We start from the raw sequence: 13,983 nt of genomic DNA on the forward strand, positions 1-13,983 counted from the left end.
TGTTGTTCTCCCAGCCTCCAACCTGGCTTCTGCCCCATCCTGATAAGCGAATGCCCTTCCCTAGAGGCAAGTCTCACCACGCCCCCTCCCCACTGGACATGTTTTAAATGGCTTTTCTTCTCTAACACAATAGCGAGAAGCTCCCGAGATGGTCTATGTGGCCCCCAAGCCCACTGGCCTGGCCTTGCCGGTGGGGACTCTTGTGGCGTGCCTTTCTGTCTGTTCACTGTTCCCTTGGGATTGAATCCTGATCTACACCCCCATCCGCACCCACACCCACTCTGCCTTCACCACAGGCAAGAATATTTTAATATCATTAGCATTTTCCTCAAGAATTCATTTTGATCATCCTCTTCGATTCAAAGCCATTCACCAATCCTATCCCCTAAGTAGACTTGGCCCCTGCCTCTCCAGGTCCTCACTGGATTCCTCCATGCATCTGTCGCAGCACTTAGAACTCCTCATTAGACCCTTCGTTAGCATGAGTATCCCTGTCATTCTCCTTGTATCCACAGTGACTAACACACATAGGACCTAGCAGGATTCAGATTGAACCACCTGAGATTTCTGTTTTTATAGATATTTCCAATTTCATGTGTTTCCACCTTGAGGGGGTGCAGAGTAAATACCTGTTGATTGAATGAGGTTCCACTCCTACTGACTTACCTCTGACAAGGCTCTTAAATGACACCATGATTTTCAGTGATACTTGTTCATCTGCCTGAACGTACATGTCAATCTCATTTCCATTTTTCAAAAGAATCTTGTTAAAAATTTGAAATATAGCTATAGGTTTTTATGAGACAATGATAGACAGTTTATGAATATTCTCAGACAAACAGAAGTTATGAAGCATTGTTTAAGACAATGTCAGAGTATTCGAACAGCTCCATAGATGTGATGCTTTCCCCTTACTGAACAAGTGCGAAACTGTAAGAATTGCTCTGGCGCCTGGTGAGGGGGTGAGACTCTGTCTCAGAAAAAAAAAAAAGAATTACTAATTTGGCCAGGATCAGTGGCTCACGCCTGAAATCCCAGCACTTTGGGATGCCAAGATATGTGGATAACCTGAGGTCAGGATTTCGAGACCAGCCTGACCAACATGGAGAAACCCCACCTCTACTGAAAATACAAAATCAGCTGGGCATGGTGGCACATGCATGTAATCTCAGCTACTCAGGAGGCCGAGGCAGGAGAATCACTTGAACCCAGGAGGCAGAGGTTGCGGTGAGCTGAGATCACACCATTGCACTCCAGCCTGGGCAACAAGAGTGAAACTCCATCTCAAAAAAAGAAAAATAAAAAGAATTTCTAATTTATCCAATGTGTCATAATCAATCAGTATATTCTCTAGGAACCAAATAATTGTCTTATTTCCCAGTCCCACTCCCTGGCCCATTCATCTATTCTTCTATAAATGGTTATTGTGGTTGCAAAATTGGTTCCAAATGCAATGAACAAGCATATAGCAAACAGGACATACAAAATGTTTATGTCTGTCATTTCACATTACCAAGGAATAACCCAAATTACCCAATTAATGATTAGCTCTTTGGAGATCTACTCTAATCAAAGAAGCAAAAATGGGACCTATCAGAGGCATTGGGGTTGTCAACAACCCCGGTATAAGATGTCAGCTTGCGACCAACTTTGTACTGAGGACCAGCCCTCTGAGATGGGACCTGAGCCAATCAAAGTCGAGAAGCCGTATCCCTTCTCTGATGATGAGCAGCCAGGAGCCTTGACCACAGTGGACTGTCTGACAAAATCAACAAACACAAATTCAAATGCTTAGCGAGGCCAGACAGACAATGGAAAGAGGTGAGGAAGGCTAACTGTGAGGCGCTAGAGGGTGGTGAGGAGTGTGGCAAAGCATCCTGGGAACAGGTAGCAGCTCTTTCGTTCCAATGGTGTTACCCTTCCGGGCCTTTGTATGCAGTGTTGCCAGATTTCAGAATTTTTACAAGTTAGAAATCTAGATGTTTATGTGAAATTTCCCGGTTTTTGAAATAGTACATTTTGTACATTATACAACAGCACATTTTGTACATTATACAAAACATAAAAGCGAGATCTGACCTTGAGCCACCAGTTGCAATTCCTACATAAAACTGTGATCTACGATGCCTCTGAATGCAGGGCACTCAGCAAATGAAACGCAGTTCTGTGTTCAGAATAGTCAGAGAGAAGTGTAGTTTTAAATATGTTCACGTATCATTCCTGAAAATATTCTGACACATGCTGGAACACATGTCCCAAGTTTTAATTTGGAAAAGACAGCTTTGATACCTCCAGTTACCAGATTGAACCTCTTCAGAAGTTAATAATAGTCACAAAAGACCAAGAAAGAAAGAAGAAACGAGCCTAAATACGAAGAGGTGGAAAGCAGGTTTGGGCTAGACAGTATTTGATTTTAGAGAATGAGGAATGTTAAAGCTGTCCGACGCTTTCCGACTCTCCATGCGTCTCTTTTTCTTTCACCTGCTCATGTATTTCAAATATTAAATGCTTTGCCTCTGTTATTAAGAAAGTGTGCCTGAGTCATTCCCAAAGGTCTAGCCCATGCTGACGACATCACATCCATTAGACAATTTCTATTCCTTTCTAAAAGTTATGGTCCAACAACAGCAGCATCTGAAAGTCTTCCAACCTACTAACCAACAGATGGCATGACCGACTTTCCCGAGAGACACGCACCAGCACATAGGTACACACCTTCCCCGTGAGAGAATACAAGGTTCAGCTCAGGTGTTAGACGCTCAGGGAACACTCAGTCAAACAACATTATGGGTGGCAGGGGAAGAAGAGGTTAAAAAGTCCAGGGCATTTCAGGTCTGCCACATTTATATGTCGGGATGGAAACCTTATCTCCTTAAACACCGCCTTTGAACAGGAAATGGGGGCTCAGCAGTTTGGGCTGGAACACACGCAGAATAGTAATGACAATACCTTTGCTGGTGTCAAATGTAAATTTGTTCAATAGTCCAGTGGAACAGTAACAAGGCACTTCTTCAGATGCCACCTGCTATGGAGTGTAGACAATAACAACAACAAAAAAACACCCTGTCAACTCACCCAAGTCAGATAATTACACAGACTGCAAAACATTCAGGCGCGGAGCTCTGGAAACCTTTTAGGGGGTCCTTTATCACACCCTGCCTTTCCCAGAATGAGACTAATTTGCTCCTATTTCAGCCAGCTCCAGCAAAGAGAGCGGATGGAGGAGAGAAAAGAGAATGAATTGTCAGCGTTATTGAAAAGATTCATGATTAGTCACACTCACTCACAGGCAAGTTCCTTGCCAGGCACCACACCACTCATTAGCAGACCTGAGAACTGGCGCGCCTCCCACAGCTGAGCAACAGCCTCGGGCCTGGCAGGTCCCCAGAGACCCACAAAGCCCTATGTTCTCCCACACCCTGCAGTGAGAAAGACCAGTTTGGGCAGGCCTGGGTGCAATTGGCTCCACAGATGCTCACTGAATCTGTTTATGTCCTCTGCTGCTTCAAATATTAATTATTTAGCTGCTCAGCTGATGTGGAAATCAAGGTAGCATCTCTTCAGGGTACACTGACAGTTACCTGATGGAGCTGCCGTTTTCTCTCCTGGTTCCCTTTGGAAGACCCAAGAGATGGGCGTGTCCATGGTTCGTCAGCCTCTTCGCCCTCATTTCCGGCCACAGCTGTGAGCTGCTGATCTTCCTGGAGCTGGAAACGTTTATTTCCCTTGTGCAATAGCAGCAATTTTAACTTAGATTTATAGTGCCTACCACTGAAGCACTCAGGGCATTAACGACTAATTCAATTCATTTGCAAGAGGCAGGATGGGCTGTAGGAATCACTGATGTCAATATCCATATGCATGGGGAAACTGAGGCTGGGAGGCAAAAGGACTTGCTCAAAAGTGTGGAACAAAGAAGAGAAGCCAGGTCCTTGCTTTTCCAGTCAGTCTCATCCTGTTTCTTGGAGCTACAATCTCATAGAAAAAAAAAAAATATCATTTCTAGTTAGGACCGCAAACTGGTTACTCTTCACTATCTGAAAACACCATTCTCAGAATTACACAGCTCCATAAATCTCAGTCAAAACTAACCAAAAAGAGCTTCTGTTAGAACGAGCTGCGCCCTCCACCGGGGATCTGAAAGCAAAGGACAAGGACCAAATCTTTGTAAAGAATCACAACAGACACTGACCACGGTGGACCTCATCCCATATGTCAGAGCAACATGGCCCCACATGGGTTCTGATGGAGAAGAAACAGCTCCTCCATGCTGAGCTCTGCCATCCCCAGCATCAAAAGTACCACAGAGCTGGATAGCAGAGCTGGTGTTACTTGGCACATGTTAGCTTGGATTTATGTCACCTAGGAAAAGTGACCCTGGCCCTAAAAAAATTTCAAGTTCAGGAATGATCATTAGCAATGTAAGCACTTCTATGACTCCAAGCACCCATACTACATTTCTTCAGGTTGAAGATGCTTCCCCCTGGCTTTGCCACAGTGTCACCACGATGATCCAGGCAAGTGTGGTCAGGCCTTGGGGAAATTCCTGTGGGTTTTCAGAGTTTTCACCCCTTCCTGCAAGGCTGCTAGACTCAGCTGCTTTTAAAGGAAGCATGTAGGGAAACTCAGAGATATGTGCGAAGGACATTCTGTATCAATGAGGCCCGTGCTTGTCTGTGTTAATAGTTGATCCACAAGAGTGACAGCATCCCTCCTGAGCAGGGGAAAGCGGGCTTGAGGGGATGTGGGTTGGCACAGCCAGTATCTGTTACCAAGGTGGCCAGGGGAGTGGGCACTGGCCCCTTGTCTTGTATGAGTCCTCCAGTCTCTGCCATTGGCTTGCTGCTCGGTGAAAAGAGGCAGATCCTAGGATGGGATAAAGTTAAAGAAACCTTTCACCTGATCCCAGAAGGATTTTGCTTATGAGTTGCTCAGATCTCCTATAGCCTCCCTGACCCTCACGGGTGCTGGGCTGGCAGCACTACTCATGACCCTGGCACCCAGCTTAGCTCTATCATGGGCACTGCAAATACGCACCGGACCACCTCCGGAAGTGTCTTGGGTGCATGCCAAGAAAACATCCCTCATCTCCGCACCTCCTCTTCTGCATTATTTTTGCACTTTTTTTCCAGGTACCACTTTAAGTGTGTTGATTCTGTTAGTCCTCTACACAACCCTCTGAGGAAACAGTCTCCTCATTTGCACACGAGGGAACTGAAACACAGAGAATTAGGTAACCTACGGTAGCGGCACAGCTAGGAAGTGGCAGAGCTGGGATTTGAACCCAGAGCCCCATGTGCGTAGCCACTACCTGGTTAAGAAAGGATGATAGAATCCCATGTAGACACAGGTTCTGTGTATCCAGTGTACCTTGGGAGCATTGGGAGCATTCCTCCCTCTTGAGTGACATGGGGACACGCCTATAAAGGCAAAGACAATTTGAGAAAATGAAGCCAAAGGCATAAACATCAAGAAGGGCTTTGTGATCGGCTGGCTTGAATCCCGTTCTGTCACTTACTACCAATATGACCCGGGCAGGCTGCTCAGCCTCCTGCTACCTCGTTTTCCTCCTCTGTAAAACAGGAGTAACAGGACCCTGAGCTCACAGGATTCTTGAGAGACCAACAGGAACGGATCCAGGAAAACAGCAGTGGACAGTGGCGGCCAGCAGTACCTGCTGAGTAAATGGTGGCTTCGACTATTGTTAAATATGGCGAGGTAACGAGCAATTACAAGACGAAGTTTAAAGAAGGATTGCAGGTCGACATTTTCTTCCTAGTTGTCAAATTTGTCATAGAGACTTACGAACCGTAAGTAAGAAATTTCTCTTCAAATGGTAATCTTGGAAAATCGCTCCCTTTTCTCTGCCAGCTGCTGCCACTACTTCTGGTTCATCTCTTCTCCCCAGGATTTGGTGAATAATTCAGTTATCATGTCACTGCCCAACCCGGCTTCTCCACAGCTCCGCTCCGAGCCTCGCCACAGCTAAACCCACTTCTCAGTGGGTTTCACACGCGCCCCTGGCAGGTGTGGCCGAGGATTCGGTCACTCGTGTGAGTGCTCGGGAGCAGGCACAGCCCTGTCCCGCTCCTTCCAATCAGCGTCATCTGCACCGTGGCTGCTCCTCACAGCTTGGCAACGTGCTGGCAGGTCACTGGCCGGGAGCCTGCATTCCTCACAGAGGTCCTGTCACTATAATAACCATATTTTCTCTTGCAGTGAAGAGTAATTGAATTAAATTGGGCAGCATTTGATCCTGACCATACAAATCGCCTGATCCAATTGAGGCCTCTGCGAGGTCACGGGCAGGCAAGAGCAGCACATTGAGACAGATGTCCTCGTCCCACCGGCCTGGCTGTCGTGTTCTCATGTCAGTGCACACCCAGAGACCCTCCTCTTCTATGTAGAACTCTCTGCAGGGAGACGGGGTTCTGTGGACTGGGGAGAGGAGGAGGGGAGTCTCCAGGCATGTGAGGAGCGCAGAGGAGCTGGCAGAGAGCAAAGTGTGAGAGATACTATGAGCCGAACATGGATGTGCAGATATTTCAGCAGGGGTGGAAGGAGGCACAGGGCGATGGCTGACACCTGGAAACTGGAGCTTAAAAAATACTGTGTGGAAGGGGAGGAGCAGGGATCAGGGACCGGAGTGAAAGCTAGCAAGTCAGAATTCAGAGGTTTGTGCTGGTGATATCTTAAATAGTTCGTGGTTTAAAAGTCACATGTCTTTGGCAAACAAGCAGAAACACAGATGCCTACCTTTAAATGTCTAACTAGCTCTATTTTCCCTTCTTTCCACAGATAAAATTAAATCTAGACATCAAGATCTAAACATATTAGTGGGTGCACCAAGGGACCCCAGGAAGGGAAAATGGGGGGAGTATCAGAGGCTTATGCCTTCACACACCCTTTTCTCTGTCACTCTGTCCTTGCCTTCCCTGTCCACCCCCGAGGACCTGAGGGCACTGCTCACTTTTCAACGGGAAATTGAGAGACCTTTGCAAACACTTGGTCCCATCCCTCTCAGCTTCCATTTCCCAACCCCCAAAGGCCAATGAGGACATAGAAAGATGCTCGCATGTGGAAGGCACCTTGGAATCAGGCTCTGCTTCTAGAACACTGGCAAGGTTGGCTTCCACCCTGAGAGAGGCACAACTTCTGTCACTTCACCCTGGAGGTCCTGCTGCCTGGCTGGCTCTTCATGAGTAACTGGGAAGAGTATTTTGTCTAGTCACTCAGGGCATTTCAAGAAGAGAAAAGTGTTGGGATGTTGGGGACAAAAAGTGGCAGCCAGGCACAAGAACGTAGTAGGGTGAATATGTCTGCCCTCCTAAGGAGCTCACAGTAGGTGGTTTCTGGCTGTGTCTGTTCTCATATTATTGCTCCAGGAGGAGATGGTGGGAGGATTTCCCCTTCATTTATATTCAGAAGGTTTAATCTGTGTGCAAGGCTAAGAATCTGTGGGCTGAGAAAGAAAGGAAGTCCTAAAAACCCAATCATGTTTAAATTATGGGTTATGACACATTAATGACTCCCAGGATGGGGAAGTTTCCACTGGGACATGTGATTCAGCCTCATAAGAGAGCCCAATGCCTCAATACACACCAGTTTGGGTCCCAACCCAATAATCCTCTAGAGTCAAACGAATCCCTTCCAAGTGAGAGTCCTCCCAAGGGATGCAATGAGTCACCATGACGATAGTGATGGAGCGAAGGGAGCAAGTTTGCTGCACTGCACAAAACCGGCTAAGAGTTTAAGGCGGAAACCTGAATGAGAACGAACAGTAGACGAGTCCAGCAAAGGCACTCTGGCCTAAATGTCTTGCACACGTGACTTCGTAACACTAGCACAGACTTTATATCTGCACACTCACATTCTCGGAAAAAGGTCATCCCTCATCGCGTGACCACTGTTTACTTGTTCTCATTTATAGGCTGTTAAACTCAACGGAAAGTAGTTTAAATCTGGGTCTAAAGCAAGTAGGGGTATATAATGCAGGCAAGGAATCCTCACAGTGCAGTCTGGGAGAGCACCGTCAGCTGGAGCTGACTGTAAAACTCAGCTGGTCCTTTCTTGGTCTCTTTTCCCAGCTTTGCTCTCTGCATGTTCCTCATTTATGTTGATGTTCTGCAGGTTTGTGACCTTCTTGTCTTCTCACTCTACCCTCTCTCCATGCAGGAGTTTATTAACAGCTGTGGAGGGTTTCAGCTGCCATGCACACACTATGTGAATGAGTCGGGTTTCTCTTGAGGGACAGAACCATAGGATATATATATAGAGAGAGAGAGAGGAGTTTATTAAGCCGTATTGACTCACACAATCACAAAATGAAGTCCCACAATAGGCCACCCGCGAGCTGAAGAGCAAGGAAGCCAATCTGAGTCCCAAAACCTCAAAAGTAGGGGAGTCGACAGTGAAGCCTTTAGTCTGTGTCCAAAGGCCTGAGAGTCCCTGGACCACCGGTGTAAGTCCAAGAGTCCAGCAGCTGAAGAACTTGGAGTCTGATGTTCGAGGGCAGGAGGCATCCAGCAGAAAAAAAGATGAAGTCCAGGCCAAGGGTGGTGGCTCACACCTGTAATCCCAACACTCTGGGAGGCCAAGGTGGGTGGATCACCTAAGGTCAGGAGTTCGAGACCAGCGTGACCAATATAGTGAAACCCTGTCTCTACTAAAAATAAAAATAAAACACACACAAAACAAAATTAGCTGGGCATGGTGGCACGTGCCTGTAATCCCAGCTACTCAGGAGGCCGAGGCAAGAGAATCACTTAAACCCAGGAAGTGGAGGTTGCAGTGAGCCAAGATTGCACCACTGCACTCCAGCCTGGGTGACAAGACCAAACTCTGTCTCCAAAAAAAAAAAAAAAAAGAGAGAGAGAAAGCAAGATGAAGACTGGAAGACTCAGCAAGTCTGCTTGTCCATCTTCTCCTGCCTGCTTTATTCAGGCCCAAACTGAGGGTGGGCCCGCCTCCCCCAGCCCACTGGCTCTAACGTCAGTCTCCTTGGGCAACACCCTCACAGACACACCCAGGATCAGGACTTTGCATCCTTCAGGTTGACACTCAGAATTAAACATCACACTCTGGAAATGCTCAGCTCCAGATCCTGAGGTCAACACTCTCTCCCAAACTTCAGTTCGTTCAACAAACACTGATGGAGAACCTGCAAGGTAACATGCCCTGAGCTGACAATGGACATAGGGAGATGAATCAATGCGATGCCAGCTGTTGAAGCTCACGTAGGATTTTATGTCCAACTACCTGCTGACTTTTTCCCTCAAACCTATAGTAATCATAACAACAATAATGAAACTTAAAAAAAAATCTGCTGCCATTTGAGAAACCTGCCAACCTGCTTCGTGCTGGCCGCTCAGTGTAAAGCACTCTCTGGCCCCCAGAGCTCACATGAGCGGGCTTCTCCTGTGGTTTCAGTGTTTACGTCTTCTCCAAAACGCTCGTGTTGGAACTTCAACCCCAATGTGATGATATTAAAATGTAGGGCCTTTCGCAGGTGACGAAATCCTAAGGATAGAGACTTCATGAATGAGATTAGCAATCTTATAAAAGTGCTGAATGGAACTAGCGAGGCTTTTTTTTTTTTTAAACCCTTTCACCTTTCACCATGTGAGGACATAGTATTTGTTCCCTCCAGAGGACACAGTAACAAGGCAGCGTCTTAGAAGCAGTGACGGAGCCCTCACCAGACACTGAACCTGCTGGCACATTGATCTTGGACTTCTGAGGCTCCAAAACCGTGAAAATTACCCAATTTCAAAGTATTTTGTCAAAGCAGCATGAAGAGACTAAGACACCTTCCTCACTCATAGGCCAGGTAAGGCTCGAGTGTAATATCTCAGTACACAATCTCATCCTAGCTAACAGACTATGACAAGTGGACAGGAACCAGGCCACACAGCAATCATGATATGCAATGATTTTAAGATTATGGTGCTTCTCATCCGACTTTGATGCTGGTGATAAGAAATGTAAGATGCTGATAGATAATAATTTAAATTTAGAGTAAAAGTGCGTTACTGCTGCCCTTTTAAACTTCCAGATGAGTTAAGGGTATCTAGAGACTGCAAACTGAGTTATTTTTAAAAGAGGTTACTTTTTGCGACTAGTTCTCAGAGTGAGTCAGAATATTCTTAAAAGTATACAATTAAAATTATATATACATGAAGCTGAGTTTGTCGCACATGTCCCCAATTGTTACATTAATAAACACGTCTTTATTGGTCTTAGTGATTCATTGTGTATCATAAATGTGAACTTACAAACTAAATGTCTCTTAATGAAATGCTGCTTTAATTTTTTTCATACGTTGGAGTTTCCATGAGATTTTGTTTGAGGAAAAATAAATATATTTAGTAGGAAAGATGTTGGAACTTCTCAGCACTTAGAAGCTAGATTCGAGCAAACTAGGAACGTCGCTGCCCAGGCAAGGCCCTTCCGGCGCTGGCCCCGCCCACCTCTTCAGCCTCAACTCTCCTCTCACTCACCTTCACACCTGAGGAGCAAAATCACCAGCTCTCCCTCCATCTGAGTCTCTGTTTAAACATGTTGCATCCTCCTGTGGAATGCTCTCCCCGCTTCTCACCTCCCATGCACCCCCTTGAATGTCACTCCTAGGAAGCCATCCTGACCTCTCCAGGGAAAGGGTCTGTGTTCCCACAGAAATGCCCCTCCAGCACTTCCCACCACTGCTGTACATTTCGCTTGCACGTCCGAGTTCCTAGATGGGAAGGACTGTAGCTTATTTATATTTATTTACATAGTGGCTATTCATTGCCTGGCTCATAATATGTGCTTAATAAATGTGAACTGAATGAACAAATGAATCATTTACGTCACAACCAGGATTTAGTTCTGAATGGATTTGAGCTTCTACATTCCTGAAACGCTCCTGCCGGACGCTGAATGCCTTCTAAGCATCAGGAACTGCCCTGTTTCTACGAACTTTTCCTCTAAGCCTCCAAAACACTTCTATGACGTAGGTAGTGTCATGATCATGCCAATTTCTCAGATGAGGAAAATGAAGCACAGTGAGGTCATATGACTTGACCAAGTTCCCAGCTAGCAAAGGGCACAGAGACACGTGGATCGCAGCTCTAAGGAGTCCACCACTGTCCTCTGCGGGGAGCACCTTCCTGCTTACTCGGAGAAGTCTACACGCCGGTGGCTTCCTTTCTTCTCTCCATTCTACTTGATGCTAATGTGCTCGTGTGGTTTGAAGGTTATGCATGCTGGAATGACGCCTGAGATAAGCAGAAACAAATTCTAAGACGGCATTCCTTTTTTTTTTTTTTTTTTTTTTTTTTTTTTTTTTTTTGAGACGGAGTTTCGCTCTTGCTACCCAGGCTGGAGTGCAATGGCGCGATCTCGGCTCACCGCAACCTCCGCCTCCTGGGTTCAGGCAATTCTCCTGCCTCAACAAGGTGAAACCCCGTCTCTACTAAAAATACAAAAAAATTAGCTGGGCATGGTGGTGGCATTCTTTGAGTAAAGCATAAACTTTGGAACATGTGTTCTCCTTGGGCAAGACTGGGGTCTTGCTTCTTCTTGCCCTGGTGTTTTTGCTCACCTAGATGGGGCTCTGGACACCGAGGGGCCATGGTAGTCTTCAGTGTCCCCTGACTCACCGCTGGGTGGCAGTACACCACACCTCCTTTATTCCTGCTCTTTCATATATGTGTGTGAAAGGGGGAGCTCTGCAGGGGCCAACCTCCGATTCTCAATCTCCTCCTTTGCTTTGATGTAAATTATCTCTTACGCTTTTAGGTAATAGCAAATATTGTTTGTGTCTGTTTTTTATGCACTCATTTAGAATGACATGAAGCTTTGCCAAAGTCAAACAAAGCATATTTCATTAGACCATTTTCCTGGGGAGGTTTTTCTTACACAAAATTATCTACAATTAAAAATGCAGAGAGATTTTCTCTGTGTGGCACAGCTTTTTAAAACACGGAGTCAAACCTTTATCGGAAAAGCAATTTGTAATGCCAGTAATTTTCTACCTCTGTCCTGCTGTTATCAAGGACAGCAGTTTTTAAAAGAACTCCCGGCTCCGGTCTCTGCCCAGCCTGTCGTTCTGGTACGCACATAATGGGTTACCTGCAACTTCAGCCCATTGCCGTGGAAGTCATTACACCATACGCCCAGAAAGGGTGATTTTCTATGGGATCAAAGAGGAAGCAATTGGGATCAAAACGAAAAACAGTCTCTATAGATGTGAGAGAAAGCAGCACGAGGTGGGGAGGACCCAGAGAGCAGGGTTTTATGTGGAAGAGTGCTATGAACGCAAGTTTTCAAGTAAAATATTATCCGAACAAGACAATAACACATGAAGTGAATAAAATAATTTTCCTAATGGCCTATTCCTTCTCATATTTTCTACCATAACGTATGGTTGGAAGGTCCCAAATAAATGGCCCTTTACAGCTTCTCTGACATTTCTGGCAGCAAGCATTCCAAATGAATGATTTTATTTCTTTCATAAAATCCTGAAAGGGAATCACAAAGCTCCCGGGCTTTAGATGAGGTCTGGGTCACCCCGTCCATGCCTCTGCCTTCAGGAAGATTCAAACTCACTTTCCTAAGTAGATCAAACTCTACACTGGGAAATATACCATGAGCTAATTTTTCTGAGGCCAGGGACAAAGTTCCCTCAGTGTACTGGGTCAAATATTTTCTTAAGGAAGGAACTTGGGATCTGGAATCAAGAGATTCCAGTATAAGCCTGGGCTCCAGGATTTGCCCACCGTGCGAATGTGGACAAGTCACGTGACATCCCTGTGCTCAGCTTGCCTCATCTTCAAAACCGGAAATAATAACCTACATCACAGAGTTGCTCCAATGGTCAGGCAAGACAATGGATGTGAAAAGGCTTTGTCAACTGGAAAGTGCTCTTCAAATGTCACTTATTATTATTGTTCTGCTCGGTCCATTCGTTTTTCTCTGCATGGATTGAAGAACACAATCCTTTACCACTCATCTGCTCCCATGGAGATGTTGGCTTCTACCTGCGTGCACTGGCACCACCAGCCTCTGCAGCCTGGAAAAGAGGTACAGTCTGAGGAGGAAGGGAGAGCGAGAGACCCACGTGTACAGGAGCAACTTCCTGCCTCCCTCCCAGAGAACCTGGATCTGTGCACTTGCAGCAACTCAGTGTGGGTCTAGAGTGAGAACTGTGGGGTGAGGGACAGGAGATCTGGATTCTGTCACTATCTGGCCATATGACTTCGGGTTATTTCTTCACTTACCTGGTAACTCATTCAAAATAGTGATTAGAGTCACAGGCTCTTGAGCCAGGCAGGCTGAGTTCAAATCTTGATTCCCGCGACGACTTGAGAGGTGATCTTAGGCTAAATACGAACACCAGCTGGTACAGTCGTGTATGCAGCACTGTTCCAAAGGCATGAGAGATGCTAACTCAGGTCATCTGCGGCACAGCCCTGTGGAATTGTCTCAGTTATGACTCCCACATTACAGATGATGAAACTGAGGCCAAATGCTTCAGTAACCTGCCCAGGGTCACTCTGTTAGCGAGTGACACACCCATCACAATTATGCTGAACTCCTTAAAGAAGTGTGCCAATGTATATGAGTGCTCGGGCGGTGTCTGCTACATGGTAAACACTCCATGCTGTCTACAAATTGTTGTTTGTTACAGACTCTTTGTCAGTAACTTTGCCAGGTGTAAGCAAGATGCATGAGCCTCCAGCTCTACCCCTTAAAGATCAGAGATATTTTTATTTCTTATGGTTCTGGGGAGCAAGTCAAAGGCAGGGTATAAAGATGTAGGTGAGCTTTTGAAAGTGAAAACAAATACATTTGGAAAGCAGAGTGATCATAACTTTATTCTAACAGAATCTGACCTAATATCCAAGTAATAAGAAACACTTAATTCAGGAGATGCCTAATAACCATCTTCTGGTTGGAATAAACGTCATCTGGTACCATGGCAAGTGTCTAGAACCTGCTCTG

This window comes from Callithrix jacchus, chromosome 5 (assembly GCF_049354715.1).
Source record: "Callithrix jacchus isolate 240 chromosome 5, calJac240_pri, whole genome shotgun sequence".
In the NCBI taxonomy this organism is placed as follows: domain Eukaryota; kingdom Metazoa; phylum Chordata; class Mammalia; order Primates; family Cebidae; genus Callithrix; species Callithrix jacchus.